Source organism: Podarcis bocagei, assembly GCF_964188305.1.
Source record: "Podarcis bocagei genome assembly, chromosome: 1".
Lineage (NCBI taxonomy): Eukaryota > Metazoa > Chordata > Lepidosauria > Squamata > Lacertidae > Podarcis > Podarcis bocagei.
This window is the reverse complement of record NC_138125.1, coordinates 119,100,041-119,121,710: the sequence shown is the minus strand read 5'-3', so window position 1 is coordinate 119,121,710 and position 21,670 is coordinate 119,100,041. Positions and strand designations below refer to the sequence as shown.

At 44.4% G+C, this 21,670-nt stretch overlaps 1 protein-coding gene and 1 long non-coding RNA gene across 5 annotated transcripts in view; one reads left to right on the top strand and one right to left on the bottom strand.

Moving 5' to 3' along the window:
- Positions 1 to 90: 90 nt before the first annotated feature.
- LOC308581935 lies at positions 91 to 2,083 on the bottom strand. The gene is made up of 2 exons (XR_014005388.1): positions 1,908 to 2,083; positions 91 to 1,043 (listed from the first exon to the last, which is right to left on the bottom strand). It is a non-coding gene; the product is annotated as an uncharacterized lncRNA (long non-coding RNA).
- A 36-nt stretch (positions 2,084 to 2,119) lies between these two features.
- HOXD3 (homeobox D3) overlaps positions 2,120 to 21,670 on the top strand; it is a 51,983-nt gene continuing 32,432 nt past the window's right edge. For 2 of the 4 annotated variants that reach the window (XM_081181315.1, XM_081181321.1), the window contains exons 1-2: positions 2,120 to 2,336; positions 18,488 to 18,514. The gene's annotated coding sequence lies outside the window, so the exon portion shown is untranslated. Of the gene's footprint in view, positions 2,337 to 17,207; positions 17,363 to 18,487; positions 18,515 to 21,670 lie in introns of those variants that run through there. The other 2 variants (XM_081181316.1, XM_081181320.1) reach the window with 2 other exon arrangements.

The following is a 21,670-nucleotide window of genomic DNA, read 5'->3' as shown; positions in this document are numbered from 1 at the left end:
AGACAATTGATTCTGGAGGAGGGAAATCCGAATATTTGCTGCGCACATTCTCCTGAATATATTTATATATACGTGCACATTGCAACGCAGTATGCTTTATAATGTATTTAATCAATATATTAACATCCACAATTCATCATGAATGACGAATCTAATTAATACCATCAAACATAACAATGTCCTAGAGTTTGTCGATCCTGATTATTTACGAGGAAGCGGCCATTTTGGAATTGGGTGGAAATCAAGCTTGCGGAGTCGCTATGCGGTCCTTCAAGGCGAGAAACCCACATCTTAGATATTCAAACCGGCCCCAGTGACATAGCTGACTTGGAGGCAAATCTCAAGTGAGTCTGAACCTGTCAGGCCGCCCGGAAAGTCGCTTTCCAATAGAAGGCGCTTAAACCCTAATCCCACCTAAATGACCATAAATAATTGGATGAATTCGCCAGTTATTAAAGCCGGCCTTTGGGTTACGGAGAGAAGCAACAAAATTCAAGTGAACAGAGTTTGGATCCCACACTACAGACAGCGGCAAATTTCTCCACAACTTCCAGCCTATCTCCAGCGGAAGAAAGTGAACCGCACTGAACATCCAAATAATGCAATTTGTACACACATTTGTTCAGCTGTAGGTGCGCAACTGAGTCCAGGGGGGCCTTAAGTGAGTACCCTTAAGTGTGCAGTCAGTCAGTCCCAATTGCTGCATGAAAGAAAACGGAACCAGAATAAACGTCCCTGTAGCGTGTGTGGACAAAATGCTGGGTGTATTTATGTCGGTTAAGATTTAAAGTTCAAGAAGGGGAGGCCGTTTTAAACACCGGAGGCATGCTTTGTCTCCCTCGTCCACCCTTCCTTCCACGTCTCGAATTCTTTTGCCATTGCAGATCCGGTAGAACGCCTGGTTACTCCTCCAGAGCGCAGAACTCCCAGCGCGTTCTAGAACGTTACAAATCAATGGATCGGCAGCCAAGGGAGGCTTTGTTGTCTCTCGTCAACGTTCCATCCGCAGCCAGGGCCGGAAAAGCTTCTGGAGAGGCTTTTTCCTGCAACAAGGAAGAGACGCTCATTAATTCGCACAAGCGGGTGGTTTTTATTTGCTACTCCAAACGGAGCTTTCAGGAGCTCCGGAACGTGACGAGCCTTTGGAGTAAAGCAGATTCGATATTTGCAGGAGCTGAGTTTCATTGGGATGTTCCCCATTCCCAACCCCTTCAGCCTTCCCAGAGCAGGGCAAGGAAGGTCGGAGTGAGGCAGTGCAATTCTAAAGCCCAGCGGCCTAGACATAATGTAGACCTAGCAAAAGGGCCCTCGCCTGCTGGACTTTCTCCCGCCCCCGCAGCAAATGGACTTTTACGCGCTGTTGCGTTGCTCACAGGCAAGTGGTAGGGTGTGGGTTCAGGCCCCTATGTTTGGGCTAAACGCTTCCGAATCGAATCAGGGCCTCTGCTCGGCAGCGTTTGGCCTCCGGGGTAAGGGGGCTGAGGACTGGGCTGCGTCAATCAATCATTCAGAAGATTCCCACCGCTCTGCTGCTCCCTGAGACGGGCCAAGGCAACAGAAAGGTGGTGGTGAGCCTTGGTAGCGCGTAAAGACAAACAGCAGAGAGAGAAGGCAGAAAGAAATGAACCCAGGAAAACAAAACCCACTGCTTGTAGCAGCCTGGGTTGGGGGGAAAAATCCGCAAGGAATTGCAGTAAATTCCTTTTTGTTTGAAGAGAATTTACAACTCGTAATAGACCTTTTATGACCTATTTGGGCACGTCATTGGCTGCGCCTGGTCATGTGCGAGCGCTGATGGCTTTCACGGCCTCCCCCCTCCTTTTCCCTTCCTGATTTCCCCGGCAAATCCCCCCCCCGCTTTTTTTGCATTCTGTCTTTCCCACAGCCTCAACCCTTCTTTTTCTAACCTTTGTCTCCGATAAGGTGCATTGCGCTCGCTATGATGTTTGAGTACCGATCCAGTCCGGTCCAAGGGTTTTAAAAACAACACGCGCTCGCGCACATACACACGCGCGCACACACGCAAACGCCCACCCTCCTCCGCTGCTACCCTGCCAGTTTCCAGTCCTAGCAGAGACGCGGAGTGCGGTGAAGGGTTAGGGTGGGCGGGGAGGGACTGGGAGGGGGGGCAGAGCTCCCTTGTCTTTGCCAGCAAGGCAGCTTGTTTATCTAGCGAGCTCTCTTTCCTCCCAGCCCTACCTGCCTGCCTGCCTGCCTTGCCTGCCTTCTTTGGCTTTTCCGATCGGGATGGGACTCGGATTGCTACCGAACGCGACCCCTAATGGATTACAGGGATGCGGCTGGGCTCCACGCCCTTCCACCGGGGCAGCGAACGGGTAAGGGATTTTTCAGCTCTCGTTTTCCACCACCACCACCACCTCCTCCTCCTCCTTCCCCCCATTTTATTCCTGACTCGTCTGCATCGCTGCAGGGCTTCCTACTTTCGCTCAGGCGCCGGAGAATGACTCCGTAAGTCATAAAAGAAAGTGGGCAAGGCGGGTGCCCATCACCACCATCACTGCAAGCGCCTGTGGTTTTTTTCTTCGCCCAAGCGGAGGCAACAGAGGCGAGGTGGTGCGGTGGGTTAGGCTTGGAAGCGCTTCGCCGCCTTCTGCTGCCACCTGCCTGGCTTTTGAGGCTTCCATGCCACGAAGAACAAGGCTGAGATAGGCACTCCCCGCCCCACTAGCGTGGTTCACTAGTGGAATTTAATGCCTCTGAGGTTGGGGAGGCAAGAGTAGGTTTGGAAGCAAGAGAAACTGCCGAAGCAGAATTTTAAAAAATCCCCAAACAAAAACTACTAGAAAAATTATTTGGACCGAGATGTCCTGCAATTTCTACTTGTGCGCTGTTGCCTCGTCCCCCCTCCCCTCCTTTAGTGGTTTTTCTTAACAGCAGGATTCCATCCGCATGCCTTTCATTATCAACAGGTGTGTGTGTGTGTGTGTGTGTGTGTGTGTGTCCCCATCCGGGTCACTAATAATGAGCAAAGCTAAGCGCTCCTACGTCCAGATTTGCTGCAGGGAGACTGGCTTACGATCTGTGGTTTCTTCTGTGCTGGGGAGTCCGACTTTTCATCCGATTAATCCTACCAAGATGACTGGGAGGGCGGGGAGGAGGAGGAGGGGGAAATCCTAAACAGAAAACAAGACCCTGTTTTAGGATTTTGCTTGCAAAGCGAAGGCCAAATGTTTGCAGTCGTGAAAACATCAGGGGATTGTTAAAACTGTACTTTGCGGGAGGGATGGCAAGGAATGTTTGTGTCATACTGTCCGATTTATATAACAGTTTTGGAATGGATCGAGCAGCGGCTAGATGGTTTTTTCTAGGGCGGTCAAAACACTTCCTAGTGTGCATTGTCATAAAGAGCACGACGCATGTGGCGTGTTCCACGGTAGCTAACGCGTGGAAGGTTTAAGCAGACACCAATATGGCTGCAACATAGCAGGTACTTACTCTTATGTAGCAAGACAACGACTTCTGGAGTAAAGGCGTTGCGGATTATTGTGGTCTAGAGGGAGGATGACATCACCGTGGCGCTCAGACGTTTTCAAAAATATATTTTATATCGATCAGGCCTAATTGAACCAAGGGAGATTATCTGTCTGTCTTTCTGGCTGTGAGCGGGGTGACATGAGGATTCAATACGTTTATTTTCATAGCAACAATTATGGGAAGGGGAATAATCCATATAGCTCAAGACAGTCCAATCTTATCCATGTTTACTTGGCAGTGAATAAATTACTTACAGTGGGAATTAATTGTTAAGTAAATATGGCATAAGATTGCAGACTGGATACAAATATCTAATATATTTCCCCTATAACTTTGCTGTTGTTGCTATGTAGCCTTAGGCGTCTTTATTTCTATTTAAAATGTTACGCTGAATCATCACCTCATTTATTTATTTATTTTTTAAAGCAGGGCTGTTGTCCGGTCTAGACAAATCTTTTTTTTTTTAAAAAAAAGGTCGATTATCTCTTCCGGAATGTATATTATTATATTATGTTATGTTATGTTTATTATGTTATGGCCTCCCTGAAAACTGGTTTGCATAATGTGATTTATACATGCATTAAATATATTAATGTAATGTTGCTTATACATCAGTTTTGTTTAAAGGCCGTACTACTATGCATAAATATTTGATCACCCCACAATTTAAAATAACTTATAGGTGATAGGAATAAATTTCAATCTTGCTAATGCACTCAAATTTTATTCTGTAAAGAATGACTACTTCGTATATCCTTTTTGCGACTTGTTGGAAGTCAACACTTAATCACTCGAATCCGGTTTCCCCTCTTTTTTCGATCAAGTCTACAGAATGTGGAGTTCTGGTTTTCTAGCAATCAGTCTAGGGAAAGTTATTGGGCTGGGTGGGAGTAAAATACCATCACAATCTTGCAAGGTGATTGTTGATTACACTTTAATGGCTACAGTTTATAGCAGAAAGTCGCAAACCATCCTAAATAAAAAAAAACCCATGTGTGCATATATAAGTCCGCCCACTTTCCCCTCTGGTATATTGCTTCTCCCTTTCCCTCCCTCCCAGTTAGACTGCATTTATTATAGCTAAGTTGGAGACACATTGTTAATTGGTTTGTTTGCCTTTGCATTATTGAAATCTTAATTTCCGCATCTTTTTTTTTTAACCATAAGATCTAACCCATCGTAGATTCGTAACCCAATGCAAAGTACGTGGATTTAAAGAAATAAAATAAAACAAAACCAAATCATGTTTGCTGGATGACTGTTCTTTTTACAGAAAATATTCATGTTCTTCGACTTAAAGTGCCAGAGTGCTTGGTGCTGAAAAACCCAGACTCGATTCTAAATGCATTCGATACATTGGAAGAAAGGGGCACTGATTTCAGCGCATTTTTCCACCTTAAACCGCAATTTTAGGCATACAGCTTTAGGCTCGACCACCCTACCATTGTGATTTCCACTGAATTTTATGAGAGTTTGCCCCCAAGCTCACTGAAATCAAATTGATTGGGGGGGTATTGTATTTGGGGCTGCTCATTTCATTTCCCCCTAAAAAAGGAGAGAGTTCATAAATAGACACGTTGCGACCCTCTCAAGAAAGGAGAATTCATCCAGTGGTGAAACGTGGATAGTTTAATCACTTCTAGCTGAAAATGCACAACAAGGCAACAATTTGTGTAAGGAAAAATAATCTCAGAAATGGTCACGTCCTTAGTGAAGAAGAACCCACCCGTTCATATGTTGCCTAGATCTTTTGTACATTGGTGGTGGGTTCAGTCCCCTTAAATACCCATTCACCCAAAGCTCTAAAAAGCTATTCGTGGTGTGTACACACACACCCACACACCCACACACACACCAGTGAACTATATTTCTCAGGGGCTGCTGTATGAGTGCTTGGAGCTGGGGGTGGGAGAGAGAATCCGAACAAAGACAGTATTTCACTCTTTGGTTGGCAGGCAGCTGTTAAAGGTATTTACAGCTCTACTGCATTGCGGCACTGAATGCTGCTACTGCTAGTGTTAAGAGCTAAAAAACAGGAAGTGAGTGTGGGGTGGTGAGGGGGAGAGGAAAAAGGAATCGCCATAAACAGTTCATTTGGTCAGTGGGACAGAGCTTAAGACAGAAAATAACACCACATTGGAGATAAATATCTCCCTAAAAATCCTTATGCCGAGTGGCTTTTGAAAACCTGCTTTTTCCTAAAGAGGGAGTATAGTTTAATTGGATGCGAGGGAGAAAATCTCCCCTTTCAAAATCTTCCAAGGAGGAAGCTGAGGGCAGCAAACATGAAACATGTGTGAGTTAAAGTGCTTGGGGGGGGGTGCGTGGGGACGACACAAACACTTGCATGATCTCAGCATGGGAAGGGGAAAAACGGGTTGAGGGGCTTTCGTTTAAAAAAAAAGGTGGAAGTGAGAGGAGGGGCCAAGCACTTTAAGGAGAAGGAAAAGCAACGCATTGTTTTAGAGCTCTTTGTAGCGATAGCTAAAGCTTTGTATGGAGAACATTATCGCCCTCCGGTTTTCTCTTGTTTGCAGACTTAAAATTGAACGGTGGATAGGTAGCTGTATCAAGGTAGGGTTGCTGGTTTGGGTTGGCTCCTAGGATAGTCAGCAGTTCTTCCAAACTGACAGCAAACTGCGCTTTGGGAATGAATCAACCGAGCTTTGAGATTTAAGAAGAAGAAGAATCGGAGACCTTTTTAAATGTTGGACTGTTTCAAAGCACCACCAGGAATACGTAGACCTGACGTGGAGGCAGGAGCTATGTGGGGTTAAGAATAAGGTCGGCGCAGTTCCTTTAAATCCATGTGGCTTCCAGGCTGCAGTCACCGGGTTTCATGGAGCAGCCCTTAGCCACAATCCGGCACAAGGCTAGGCCTGGGTTAAAACTCCTGGATGCCAGACCGATTTTACTAGATTTTTAGCTAGAAAGAGAAAATGGGCCATCAATGCTGGCTTGTTGGTTGTTTGGCAACTGGTTTGTTGTCTCTGTCTGGCCGACTGGCTCTGAAATCGGCCAAGCGACAGGCCTCTCTTCACTCTGAGCAGGACAGAGAACTCCCACATTGTTAGTCACCGCCCGTGCCTGGACGCATTGCTATTGAGGCCAATGGTTCTGCTCAAGGAACCAGCCAAGGATCAGGAAGGATGTTAAGAGTCTGGGGTCTCGCCTTGAGTGGTGTCAGAGGCTCCTTTTGCCTTTGAAACGTTGCCAGCCTACTCTGCCTTCCTGTTTGCTAGTCGCTCGTTATGTTCCTTCTTATTGTGTCCGTCTGCATTCCTGTGCTGGACGCAGAACAGCCTGGCTAGCGCAGTCTCCCCCATGCAGCCTCCGATCTCCGTCCACACTGCCAGCTTCCTTTTCTCCCGTCCCTTTAAACAACCTCCACATATTCTCAGCTGCTTTTCTCAGACCCTCAGCCTGGGCCAAGAACAAAACAGCTCAGCTCCGCGTTTCCTGTCCAGCAAACATATACAGAGGCGGTGGGGGCGGGCGTGCCTTTCAGTTTCAGCTGTTAAATAAATAGCTCTTTTAATATTGACTTAAGGCGGGATGCCTCCCCTTCTTCAACATCAAAACATTGTTTAATATTACGTATACAGTACGTGCTTTATGTAAGGAAATCCCTTGAGAGTGAAGCCTGCAACCGTGCAAGCGCACACACACCCGCATGACTACGCTCAGGATGGTAGGAACCTTTCAGAGTCTGAAGGGACACTATCTATACAGGAATCAGAAGGCCTTCTGCACACCTGATATTTGAGTCGAGGGGTGCCACAAAGGTGCGGTTCATCCTTGTCGTTATTTCCCAGAAGGGATTCCCTACTCCTTCTAATTTCCTTTTCTCTCCCCCTCTCCCTAATCCTCTTCTATCTGATTTGGGAGCAGATGTCACATGGAGACCCTGCCCCTCTTCTCCCTCCCCCTCCCCGCCCACCAGCCCCTGTGATGTGAAGAGTCACTTTGTCGTCTGGCCGCTCGTCCAGGAGAAGGCGCTGTAGGACAAGCCTCGCAGCCCTGTGCATCTTAAGACCTGCCCTCAGCCAGAGAGCGGCTGCAGTGACTCTGCTGATCTGTTACATGGCAGGGACCCGCTGTCTGCAAGGGCAGCCCAGAAAGCCTCTATTAACCCACCCCGCGCTAGCAGGTTCGAGGAAGAAAGTGATCACGAAATTCTAGCTCTCTGCGACACTTTCTTGCCCTCCCCAAGCAATTGTCACAAGAGATCAAATGAAATAACAACAACAACAACAGTCCCTTTACTTGGCTAATGTAATCTTATGCTTAAACTACACGTTTAACAATTTCACATTTGGGAGGTTGTAATTTCATGAGAGGCTAAGGGACTCTTGGTTCTCAGCATTCTGGAAAGCAAGCTACAACCGTTTTAGGGAAGGGGAGGAGCCTAAATAGTTTCCGAAAGGCAAGCTCTACATTTCTTGACCCTGATAGAACCATAGTGTTGGAATGGAATATTGAAGTGATCCAGTCCAGTCTAATGGTCAGTGCCATATCTGCAGTGCAGGATTCAGTGACGGGATCCCTGCCAGATGGCAGTCCACCCTCTACTTAAAGACCTCCAGCAGGGGCTACCCCAGATGCTACCACCTCTGGAGGCAGCCCATTGCACTCTTGAACAGCCCTTGCCATTCTCTCTTAATGTTTAGATAAAGACTACTTCCTTGCCATTTCCACCCATGAGTTCTAGTCTGGCCCTCTGGACCAACAGAGGACAGGCCTGCTCCATCTTGTTCTGCATGACAGTCCTTTAGATATTTGAAGGCTGTGATCATTAATTCTCTTTTCTCCGGACTAAAACTAGGCAACTTCTCTTATGGTTCCTCATGAGACTTGGATACCATGCTACTCACCATCCTGGTCCCCTTCCTCTGGCCATGCGCAATTTTGTCAGTACTCCAGTTGTAGCCTGATCAGCATGGAATATAGTGGAACTATTGCTTTTTTTTATCTGGACATTATGCTTCTTTTTAAATATCCTAATATTGCATTTAGGTGTTTTGGGGTTTTTTTAGCAACTGCATCATACTGCTTATGTTTAGCTTATGATCAACTTATTGATCCTTTATTGATCCTTTCCCTATGTACTGCTGCCAAAACAGGCTGCTTTGATCCTATACAGTATTTGTGTCTTTCATTCTTGGTACACAAACACAGGACTTTACTTTAATCTCTGTTGAATTTCAATTGGCTAGTTCTGGCCCAACATTTGAAACTGGAAGCCAGCTGCACTCTACTCAAGGAATTTGTATTATTAACAGGGCAATCTTACACATGTTTATCCAGAAGTGAGTAATAGTCAGCTCAGAGGGTCTTACTCTCAAGTAAATGGGGATAGGATTGCAGCCTAAATCTCACTGAGTTTTCAAGACTGAGCTGGAAGGCTACAATCCTACATACACTGCATTGAGAGTAGATCCCAATGAAAGTTACTTTTGAGTAACTATGATAGGATCAGTCAGAGTTGAGATCTTAAGGGTAGATCTACCAAGGCAAGCTATTGAGGTCAATGGAGAGCTACATATTTGTTCATCTGCTAGGCCTTCATGCACTTCACAGCCTGATCCTAACTATGTTCAGTTGAAAGTAAATCCCAATGAATTCAAGGGAGCACAGCACTGCCCCACAAGTAGTGCTCATATTCCATCCCATCTTTTCAGTCTTATGCACATACCTGTGGGTGCAGCCAGTCAGCCAGACCTCTTTAGACCAGACAAAAGACATATTACAGCTACCTATTAAAAACCACAGTTGAAATGGCCCATAATCATCTCACTACACTCCCCGGGTCTCCCACAGACCAGTGCCATTTAAAATACCATCAGCCAGCCTCCTCACCCTCAAGTGCAGTCCCTGTTTATGGGGCTGTATAGACAGCCTTTTGTACCATAGTAAACAAGTGGTCACAGCTAGTTACTTCAGGGGACCATCATCTGTCTGATCTTTGATGTTGTTCTTCTCCTGCTTCCTTTGCTTTCCCTTTGATCTCTGATGGCCCCTAAAATGGTAGCCATTCCTCTCAAAGGTCTCTTACTTCTAACAGAGCTGAAAACATCCAGTCCATTGGCTTGTAGTCTTCCCAATTGTAGGTGATAAAAGCAAATTGCATGTCTAGCTTTTTCTTTCTGTCTGCCTTCGCTACCCCCACAACTCCCAACCTCATTCACTGGACTCTTTCAAGGTTCACCTTCCACAGTCATGACACAAGTACTTGGCCTAGATTGACCTTCTGTGCCACACAACCATCTCCCCCCACCCCTCTGTTTCTCTGTCTCCCTGTCTCCTATTGGCATGTGCAATAGATATGCACTGCCCTCCTCTTCACATTTGTGGTCTCCATCCATGGTGCCATCTTCTTCTTTCCTGAGTCAGAGCACCTGCCTTCATAACACAAACGTATACAACACAATACTATACACAGGGAAAGGCTATGTCTCAATGGCAGAACATCTGCTTTGCACGCAGAAGATCCTTGGCATCTCCAAGAAGGGCTAGGAATGTTCCTTGCCACTCCCAGGCGGTGTACACAATACTGAGCTAGGTGGATCACTGGAATGACTCAGTATAAAGCAGCTTCCTGCATTCCTGTGTCTACTCAGAAGTAAGCTAGACTGAGTTCAATGGGGCTTACTTCAGGATGGATGGGACTGCAGCCCCTAGATCTTTAAAATGTCACATCTCACACTAAGTTGGCTTTCTCTCTTCATTTAGTTGGGTAGGCATTGCACAGCTATCTTCCTAGCTATGTGAAACTCTCTGTGTTCAGACAGCATACTTCCGAGTACCAGGTATTGGACCAGGTGCCTATGAGACATGCCAGAATTTTAATCCCTTGGTTATGAGTTTTCATAGCCTGGTCACTGTTGGAGACAGAACGCCTTAGTCTAATTGAGCAATGCAGTTCATTTCTCCTCAGAAAGTGGTCTTGATCAACATGAATGGCCACCACAGTCAATACATGATTCTACAGTATCCTGAAGAAATGCAAGGTTCGTTGCCATGTGACTGGGTGATCAAAACAAATTATTGTTGGTCAAACACACTACAGTGGGACCTCGGGTTACATACCCTTCAGGTTACAGACTCCGCTAACCCAGAAATATCACCTCGGGTTAAGAACTTTGCTTCAGGATGAAGTTTGCTTCAGGATGAGAATGGAAATCATGCAGTGGTGGCGCAGCAGCAGCAGCAGCAGCAGGAGGAGGCCCCATTAGCTAAAGTGGTGCTTCAGGTTAAGAACAGTTTCAGGTTAAGAACAGACCTCCAGAACGAATTAAGTTCTTAACCCGAGGTACCACTGTACATTTTGAAGTTATGAAGTTAAAAGAGGCTTAGACAAATTCATGAAGGAGAAGGCTGTCAACGGTTACTGGTCACTGCCTTCACTGTCAGAGGCATCATCATCATAATTTATTCTTTGTACCCCGCCCATCTGACTGGTTTGCCCCATCCACTCTGGGTGGTTTCCAGCATATATAAAAGCATAGTAAAGCATTAAACCTTAAAAAGCTTCCCTATACCAGGCATAGGCAAACTCGGGCCCTCCAGATGTTTGGGACTACAATTCCCATCATCCCTGATCACGGGTCCGGTTAGCTAGGGATGATGGGAATTGTAGTCCCAAACATCTGGAGGGCCCGAGTTTGCCTATGCCTGCCCTATACTGTACAGGGCTTATGTATGTGGGTTCTTCTGAATATCAGTTGCTTGGAATTGCAGGTGGGCAAAGTGCTCTCATGCTCTAATCCTGTTTGCTGGTTTCCCACATGCATCTGGTTGGCCACCTTGAGAACAGGATGTCGGACTAGATGGGCCAATTGACCTGATCCAACAGGCTTGCATTATGTTCTTCTGTCTCTTATGCTGCCTTCTTATCAAAAGTTATTGGAATGAGAAAGAGCTCTGTGAAGCCCCAAACCTGCCTAATATTTTCCAATGAAGAAAGGTTAACTGTGTGCTTCTTCTGGCTACAGAATCCTGCCAGATCATCCATGCACGTTCAGTCAGAGGCTAACCCAACTGCCTCAAATGAACCTATTCCCATATAATTCCTGTCGTGGGTCACCATCCTAAGAATTGAAACCCATTGAGTTTACTTCTTGTTAGCTAAGATTAGGGTGGCAGCACACATTTCTGAGGCGAATGAGTATAGCTGATGAAATCAGATTGTAGAATTTAAATCAGAGGAATGACGGCTACCTGAGGTGAAATCATGTCCTACAAAGGGCAAAAAAAAGCAAAAGACGCTTCAGTAGGACTTTCACTCAACCATCCCTCTTTGCAGCTGTAGAAGTTCGTCAGAAGGCAGCAAAGGATCTCAAAGTCATGGGTTTAAACACCACGTTGGGCAAAAACAATTCCTGCTTTGCAGGTTGTTTTACTAGATCACCCTCGTGGCCCCTTCCAATTCTACAATTCTATGGTGCTATGAATGCACACTTTGGATCTGGGGTGATATCCGGCGTTACTCAAGAATAGACGGGTTGAAACCACATCATTAGAGTCAAGTCAGTTAAGAGCATTGATTTCAGTGGTTCTACTCGGAGTATGACTTAGTTGGCTACAACCTCTGTTTGCCACCCACCGTTCGCAAAAGAAGAGAAGGTTCTGAGGTGCAAAACTTCGGGTTTCTGACGGCAGTTAAAACCAAAGGACTTGTTTACCAGGTGAAATGTATTCGGGATGGTAAATAAATGCATCAATCTCTTGAATAAGAGTTCTTACTTTGAGTCCTGTTTACATTAAATGCAAGTTATTAGCTTGAGTTTGACTCGATCTTACTGTGTTCATATACGGGGGTGAGGGGCTTCTGTTCTGCTTCCTTGAGGAGAATCGGGATAAAAGCGAAGTTATTCTCTCCTTTGCCCGCGCCTTCTCTGGGGCCAGGACTTTTGAAGGCTCCGCATAGCACTAACCCGCTTTGAACCGAGCCATTTTGCAAACTTCTAATTTTTCACCTGAGAACGCTCCCCGTTTTCCCTCTCTGCTGATGTATCCTTGACCACATTTAATGAAAGGCCACGTCATCTCCTCCTACAGCTCATTTGCCTTATTTCCTCCTTTCTGTGGTTTCGGGGCATTAAACCCCTTGCCAATTTCCAGTGGATGCATTTATCCTAAATTGTATGGGCTAGCGCCAAGGAGCTGAAACCGACTTCTTAGGCACTTCTCGTTTTGAGACATAACCAAGTAATCTGTGCTGGCATTTTGATCACGGTCCAGTACGAGTTTATTTTGATTTAGTGCAAAGTTTGTACAGAAGAAGAAGAAAGGGGGAATCTATTTCTGACCGTATTTCTTCCTGCCTGTTAAAGAAGGCTTTGCACCTGTGAACTGGACCCCTCCGTTCCTAATCTGATTTTCTATGCTCATTTCCCTTCTAGGTGCATATCGTCACCAGTGAAGCCTATGTTATCTTTGATGACCACTTAAAAAATTGCAGGTCATTTCCTTAGTTGTGGCACTCAATGTAAAATGTATGTTTTTTCCTGTTTCTTTTCTTCTTCTTCTTTTTTTGTGGATTAAAACTTTTTACTAGCATCGTGATGTGCTTCCTATAACTTTGAGAAAACAGAAACACGTCTAAATGCTATTTTATAGTCACAAAGCATTTGATTTGAGGCCAGTCTCCAGAGCTGGAAAACAGAACTTTTTGGATGAGCCAGGAAAATGTGAAGACCTGAGTGTCTCTCAACATGTGCAGAGCACATTTGTTTAATCACCGAGGAACAACTAACCAGTACAAGTATGAGTTTAGGAAGAGGTATTCTAGGGCAGCGAGTGAGTTTCAAAGGGATTTGAAACCCAGCGCCTCTAATTTTAGCATTGAAGGTAGGACCGGCCTGCCATGGGAGACAATGATGCAGCAGCCTCAGGCAGCTGGTTTTGGATGTAATGAAGGTGCAGCAAATTGCTTATTTAAATTATTTGCATTATTGCTGTTATTGCAAGGGTGTGTGTGCACGGGGGTGTTATTGCAAGGGGGTTTCCTGATTCAGGTCCAAAAGACCATAGCTGGTCTTGGGTATTAAGTAATTTCACTGGGATGGGGGGAGTGGGAACTGGCAAAATGCTGCTGTGCACACCAGGCAGGAAGATGTCTTGGGCTATCCCTAAATTAAGGTGTTCTGCAGTGCATTGTATGGGAGACCTAGACTGAGTGACCAATCTCTGTGTTGTGCAAAAACGGGAGGCAAACCAGCTGCTAGCCTTGTGTATTAATTAGATAATGAATCTTACTGGCTCTGTATTCACAGACTGTATCATTTGACTCTTCTACCTATCACAGTTCTACTCTACCGTTTGACTCTGTTCTACTTATCACAGAAAGTAGCAAATTTTCTTTTGGGTCCTAGCATTTCAGGCTGCAGGCAGGAATTCACATGGCACAATACTTCTTCCTACAAACAAAATTATTGGAATAGACAAAAACAAACAAACTAGATTTTTTGGAGAAGGTTTCTACACAGGTTTTGGGTGGAGGGTATGGAGGCATGTTCAATCACTTGAGCCCCCATGTGATTGGGACTCTAAAGTAGTACAGGCCAGACACAGGTTGAGCATTGTGGCAAGAACTTGGCCTATTGAGTTAAGCAGGAATCCAGTGCCTCAGATGTCCATGTGTCCACTTAGAACAGGGGTGGCCAACGTGGTGTCCTCAATGTGTTATGAATGAGAACTCCTATCATCTATGACCCTTCGCCATGCTGGCTGGGACTTATGGGAGTGGTAGCCCAAAATATATGGAGAGCAGCACCTTGAGCACCTTGGCTTGGAACTTTGATGTCATGGGACTTGGATCACAGCTAGAAGGATTTTTTGCAGAAGGGACAAAATACTATTTTGTTAAGTGGTCGGGACACACTCTCCAAATGAAGATCAGGAAAGGGGACCAACATTTAGAATCTATGTCCAATAGTAGAAACCTTAGTGCTAATGTCAATAATATGTTCTCAGAACAAATCCTCATCTTCAGGAGTGCACACAGAATCAATCACCAAGGTAAGAGGAAGTACTTGAATGGAAATTGTGTTCTAAACTTGTGTCATTGAAACCAGACACACTGAGAACAATGTTAGTCCTTCTCACGGTTGGGCTGCTTAAGTCCAGTTGTAGGACTCTACCCCAAGAGAGGTACTTAGGATACTAATGCAAGTCATTGGAGCTTCAATTCAGTTTGATAGCTAAAGCAGCTGAACTAAACAGCAGACGCAAGCCTTTAAGCACACTTTTCTGAAGGCAAGTTCCATCAAAATTAAAGTCTAATCAATCAATAAAGTCCGTTAATGCACATGATCCATATGGATTGTGTTTAAACTGTCTACAGTTCAAGTATTCTAGATTACCAATTTTGGGGATTTGAGTGTAACAGGGGGCCTGATTTGCAAGGCAGCCTCGTGGAGGCTTACTGATCCGAATCCGTGCCCCATAAATATTTGCTTGTGTTTTTTCTTTTTGTGTTCCCCGTCCCTTGGAAAAAGTTTCTATAATTTTGTGCCATTTGGCTTATCTGAGTCTTCATTAGCTCTGGAAAGCTGACCAGACTTTCGCTTGGATTGGAGCGATATTTTTTATTTTTTCCCCCTAAAAAATATTTATACCATTTGCACAACATCTTAGAAAACAACGAGAGCCCGAAATTCTGAACACTCATCCCACGGTATTACCGAAGGTGTCACGTAAAGTAAAATTAGGATTTGAGTGTGGCTACTTATTCAACATAAGTGGTTGGTAAGCCTGTTAAACCGAGAGACCTAATTTATGTTTTGAGTCTCTGCACACATTGCAGTAAAATAACACCCTTCCTCCACACATGAAAATCCCTCTTAATTCCCACCCACCCCCATTGGGAGATTTACCATTTTAAAGTAATGTATATACGAAGGGGTGGGGGTGAGAGAACGTTAGTTTAAAATAGTATGTAAACTTCCAAACACTTTGCCTGAACTAGATGCAGGGAAGTTATTCTGGTCCGAAGAACCTTCGAAAGAATCTAGCCTTTCCAGCAGGTGAACGTCAGTTGCATTTGTTCCTAAGAATCCTGGCCTCCCCTGGAGGATATGACAAAAGTCCTGCTCACCTAAATGACTTCGGATACCTTCCTCCTCGGCTGAACCTTACAGCCTTACAGCGACGCATGCACACCCATGCTTTGGAGTCATTTTCATAAATCATTTCCCTGTAATAATAAGATCAGTTCACATGGCAGGAGAGCCAAGTGGCGGGCGGGGCCTTCTCCATTCAAACATTTCTGCTCTACTCATTTTAAATGTCAGAAGGTACTTGCCTTTATCTTGCCTTGCCGTTTTATCTTATTTGTTTCATTTTGGAGTATTGTTTACCAATTTTTTTTTGTCCATTGACCTACACAACTGGAAAAGCATTTATCCCTGCCACCCCTAGTTTTATATCTATATATCTATACAGATTCTTTCTCGCACACAACTTTGCATTCAAAAGGTTATACCTTCCCAGGGACATTTGACTTCCGGTGTCTCAGAATTTTAGTTTCTTTAAAATCCAATTTGACTTACTCACCCGCTCCTTCTCCCCCCCCCCCACCTCTCTCTGCTCCCTCCTACCTTTCCTTCACACCAGACTACTTTTTATTGCTTTATGACTCCCCTCCTTAAAGCTTCAGCTATCAAAGTTTTCGGGAGGCGGCGGAGGGGGACGACGACACGAATAGGCTGAGCTGTTTTGTCACTTTTACAAGTCCCGTGTATCTCCCTGCGCTGTGAAACAGTTTGGTTAGTGTGAAGGGGCCCAAAAGAGGCCGCCTGATAAAGAGTTGCTGAACTGTGTTGCTAGATCCATTCTGGATCTCACGGTGGCCAGCCAGATCCCTCTTGGAAGCTCCCAAACAGGAGCTGAAAATGATGGCCTTCCTCTCTCTTTTGCGCCCACCCAACGTCTGCTGCGCTGCTCCTGCACATGGAGGTTTTGCTATCGGTCAATTCCACACACACACACACACACACCCAGCACTTTCCGTAGCTGCTTAGCAAACAGACATAGATAAACACGTTCTTCCTCTGACAAACCCTAGACAACAGAACCATTTATCCTGCAAAACGGCACCATTCGCTCCAAAGTTGTGTGTGCATCGCAGCCGTCTGGATGGTCGCGTAACCCGAGTGCCTGGGGCCTGACCATAGAGAGGAGGCTGGGCGTGGGCTAGCTGGGAGGATCCCACAAACGTGATGGCCTTTGGTGTTGCTTAAAATCGTCCCTCCTTCCCTCCCTCCCTCCCACCACTCCACATACATATTCATTCAAATAAATTTTGAATCGGTACTCACAGCGAAATTCACACGTTCCTTTCCTCCTTAAAGGGGAGATCTAAACTGCCACTGGGGCCTGTCCTGGCACAACTCATTATTATTATTTTTAATAAAAAAAGAGCCTGGCCTAAACGCTACAGCCACGCAAGGCCTCCAGTGCCTGGCCCTCGCTATTTTGGACTACTTTAAATTTCATAGAACGCAGGATGTGTGGCGGGGTTACCCCCTTTCCCCCCTTCTCTTTAACCCCCCCTTCCTTCCAGGCCCTCTTTATATAAGTGAATAAAAGTTTAAAGCTAGAGGTTATTTATTGTTCCGTCGAGATAAGTCCTGAGTGGCTCTTTCGAAGCACGTGATTCCAATAAACTTTGTTTTATGGCTTGAGAGTTGACAAGCCAAAATATAATTCCCACCATAAATTAGTTTAAGAGCATACAAGTGCAGATGCTTTAGTTCCTGGGAGCAGTGACAGGGAAAGTGTTAGGCAGGAGACCTCTGCCTGAAACCAAGCGCCCAGGACCTCTGCTTCTCCCTCCTTCCTCTTCCCTTTGGCAAAGCTCACAGTAAGTCTCTTCTTGCGCTCCATATGTGACCGAGTCCCTCTCTCCAGTGACCGTGTGTCTGAGTGTTCCCTGGAACTGTATATATGAATGAAAAGAGCAGATCCAGGGAAGCCCGGAAGTATTATAGGAATAGCATTTCCTTCGGATTTGCTCCAAGTTTTAAGAGAGCTGTCAGTGAATCGCACGTCGACGGTTTTAATTTTAATTTTGTGAAAGAAACCAACCTCGGTTTAAGCCGGTAGATCCTTCATTAAGTGTTTAATTTGCAGAGATTTCAAGGGCACTGCGTTCTGGCTGTTATTCTAGAAGGAGAGTGAAGGGAGGAACGGAACGAGAGATAAGATGATACATCGATGGAATGATTGCTCCCTGCTTTAAGCTGGTCTGGGTGTCTATACAGCCTTTCTCAGGGATAGCGCAGGCAAAAGTGAAGGGGATGTTTTTCAAAATAGCTCAACCTTGGTTGTTTCTCTTTGAAAACATTGTTTAAACAGTCTCTCTCTCTCTCCACGTGGGTGGTAATGTAGAATTTATTTGTTACAATAAGAGAAGAAAGACACAGACAGAAAAAGGGAAATCTGTTTAAGTAAACAGTAAAATATATTTACTATAATAATGATGATGTTTACAAGTTCATGTTGGGAAAATGGTATGGATTTTTAAGCAAGCGGGTTACTGACTAAATACTGGCCAGGGCTCTTCAGGGATTCACTACGCTGGTAAGATTTCTGTCACTTTGGGATTAACTCAGTTGGAGGAAGACTCCTTTATATCTTTATCAGATAAAACATTTTATAGAAACATAGTTGAAACTAGCAGTAAGGATGATCGTATACAATTACATGATAACTCTGACTGAAATATTTAATTTCGCTGGCTTTTATTACAAAAAGAATTTAACAAAAGAGGCAAATCAGCAATTGGGAGGGGGGGAGTGTGTTGATTTGTCACCTTTACATGCAATGCCTGCCTGTGTCCTTAACATTCTCATATCTAAATAGAGATGCAATGCGTGCATTCCCCCCCCCCTCGCAACTATGATCAGTATCATCTATACATGGAAAAACAACAATACGAAATGGTTTTGTTTATTTTCTTTCTCCTCTTTCCCCCCCATTGCAACAGGTTCGGGACAATGGAAGGGCGTCTACAGTAAGTGCACTTTTTTCCCTCTCCTTTTCGTGTGTGCAAAATTTGCTGGGGCTTCCAAACATCGCCTTGTAAACGTTTGAGTTTGTAAACAGAGATGGTGTGTTTCTGGTTGTTTCTGCAAGGCTGTTTTGTACTGGACGGCTCGTGGGGCTTCAAGCTTGCTTGCTCTCTCTCTCTCTGTCTCCCTCTCCCATCCTCCTGCGGTCTGTGGCTGCAGATCACAGCAAACGCTGATTGTGCAGTTTCTGGGGAGATAATTGCAGGTGAAGGTGCCCATCTTGTGCCTCTCTTAAACTCTTTCCAGCTAACGAGCAGGATTAGCATTTTAACATGATAAAGTCATGCCGTGTTTCCCTGTGCAAATGTTGAATCTATCATGTACCAGGGCAAGCACTTCTACTGGTTGGCTCCTCTTTTGGTGGAGATCCAAAATACGGATTGCGCTTGCCCTCTCGGTATTGCAGCCTTTGAGGATGAACTAATGCTCCAACGAGGAGTTATGCTCTAAATGCTGTTGTATCTCCTCCCCTTTTATTTTGGGCATAAAGGCCTGCTGCTTGCAATGGAAAGGTGCACTCCTAGTCAATACGCATAGGATCGCAACCAAGGCTGTGTTAATGACGTTATTGTTAGGTGTCAGTGAAGTGTTCCCGAGATAGAGTGGTTGACATTTATATGAAATACTGGAAGAAAGCAGATACAGATAATATTGCTGTCTGAACTTGGGGGAAACAAGAGGTAAAAATAATACGAGAGGGAGGGCTGGATTTCAATAAAGGGGAAAGGAAGAAAGGCTATGATTAGTTCAATGGTTGCAAGTATATGTGGCATAATTATATGTGGAGCTTGAGTTCTAGCCTGCTGTCCTGGGATACAATACATTACCTCCCTATTTAGAAAAAAAGGGAAGCCAATATAACCATATGTTACTCAACCTCTAAAAGCGATTATTTTCGGCACAACATCTTTCTGTCTCCTTTATGCTTTCCTTCCTTAGCTCTGAGCCATTTACTTTGCTAATTTTAAATCCCAGCCTGATACATCGATCTGCCTGTTTTAAAATCATAATATTGTGCTGTGTATGGCTTTTGGATGGCTTTAAACCACTAAGAGGGTGACTGGGATTTCCCACATTTTCTTCCTTCCTACTGAAATCCCCCCTTTCTTTGCCCTTGCCTCAGTTTTCTTTGGCCAGCCTTAAAACTTAACAAGAAAATAAGCACCACCCTTTCATTTTCTATCCTTCCTTCCTTCCTTCCTTCCTTCCTTCCTTCCTTCCTTCCTTCCTTCTTCTTCTTTTAAAAAATATTCCTTAAACTTAGCTGCAGCATACTGATTATGAACCAGAATACAAAAACGGCCTGGTGGATCAAAAGAATTTGTACGGGCAGTTGAGCACGAGGTGAATGTTTAACGCTTTTGTTCATCAATAACTCCTTTGGCTTTGACCTGTCTGAGCAAGTCGCGCAATAAGGTGAAACGCAGGTCACAGCGTCTAACAAATATGAAAATCTGGGCTATTGCACAAAATATTCGAACGATTCTTTTTTTAAAATGTTTTGTTTTGTTTAAATTAAAGAAAGCCCTTTCTCCGATTAGTCCTGTCCCAGGCCACCCTTTAATTCCGCTTTCCCCGAGAAGTAACATTTGAAAACGTATATTCTGTAGAATTGGACCGTTTTGCATTTCTTGCTTAAATACTTACTCATCAAAGGGAGCAAGAGTGGGGAGTACCCACGCATTCTTCTCATTAGAAATAAGAATGCCTCTTTAGCCAACTCAGAGAGCAGGTACTGATTCAGAAATCCGTAAAGTGATCCACTTGCTCTTCCATTTCTGTCCCAAGGAGACCACCTTCTGGAAAGAAAAAGCCACCCCTAATTCCATGAAAAGGAGCAGGTCGTTGCTTAAAAAGCCATTTGCTCACAGATGCTTAATGCTATATATGCATACATGTCTATAGATACATATATGTGTGTGTACACACACATAACATATACATATACATACATGCACACACACGCAGACACGTACATATAATCCCATGCACTCTCGCTCTGATTTATCCCAAGTTGGTTTGCTTAGAATACCCAACAGAGGGAGAATGGAAGGGAGCTGAGCGCAAGACAACACAGAGGAACCGGGTCAGCCACAATGCATGAACTTTTGGAATCCTGTGTGTTGCCGTCGACAAAGTAGAAATAATGAAACGCTGGGGTATGTTTGTAAATGATTTAAGATGACCTCTTGCCCTGCCCTTCACCATCAACACTACTGCATGAAAACCAAAGGACAGTGGTGTGGAGATTTTCTTTTCTTTTTATAAGGCTCAGATACTCTCCGCAGTTAGGAGAATATTCAGCTTGATGGTAGTGGCATCAAGGTAAAAATACAAAAATAGAAATAGAAATAGAAATAATTCCATTTAGTTGTTTTCAGAAACGAATAGTTAGCTTTCTCCTATATAAAGGTCCCTTTGCACCAAGACTTTTATTATGGGATTGAAAGGCGAATTGTTTAGATCAACATCATGCTATTGACAAAAAATAAATTAGCTGACAGCCTTTCTTTTTATTGAAAGTGTACAGTTATTATTTGAATGGTGTTTTTTTAAGTGCAAGTGCTTTAAATGCTGAAGAATCCAGAGCGATTGTCACGTAGATTATCTGAAAATCCCGTCGTGAGAACTCGTTACATCTTGAAAAAGACCAAAGTCACAAAAATGACACTTTTTTGGTATGCTTTCCTATGAAATCATTATATTTTTCAAATCCATAATTTCAGACCAACAGAGAGTAGTATCAATTCCTCGCGATCGAGTCAGAGGGATCAGGACGCTACAGTGACGCTGCCTTTGTTACCCACCCTCTGTAGACGAAAGCAAAATGTTATTACGTTGTCTATATATACCCTGTAGAACCGAATTTGTGTGGTGTTTACATAGTCACAGATTCGATTCTAGGGGAATATATGGTCGATGCAAAAACTTCACCTTTCTGCAAATGGTTATAAGTTATAAACATAGAAGATGCTCAAAGACACATGCATGTTGGATGCTATTGCCTCACTCTGGTATACTAGGACATTAAAAAAAATAGTTCTATATTTGTTGCTTATGTTTTAAAAAAATTTTTACAGTTATTTATATCTCACCAT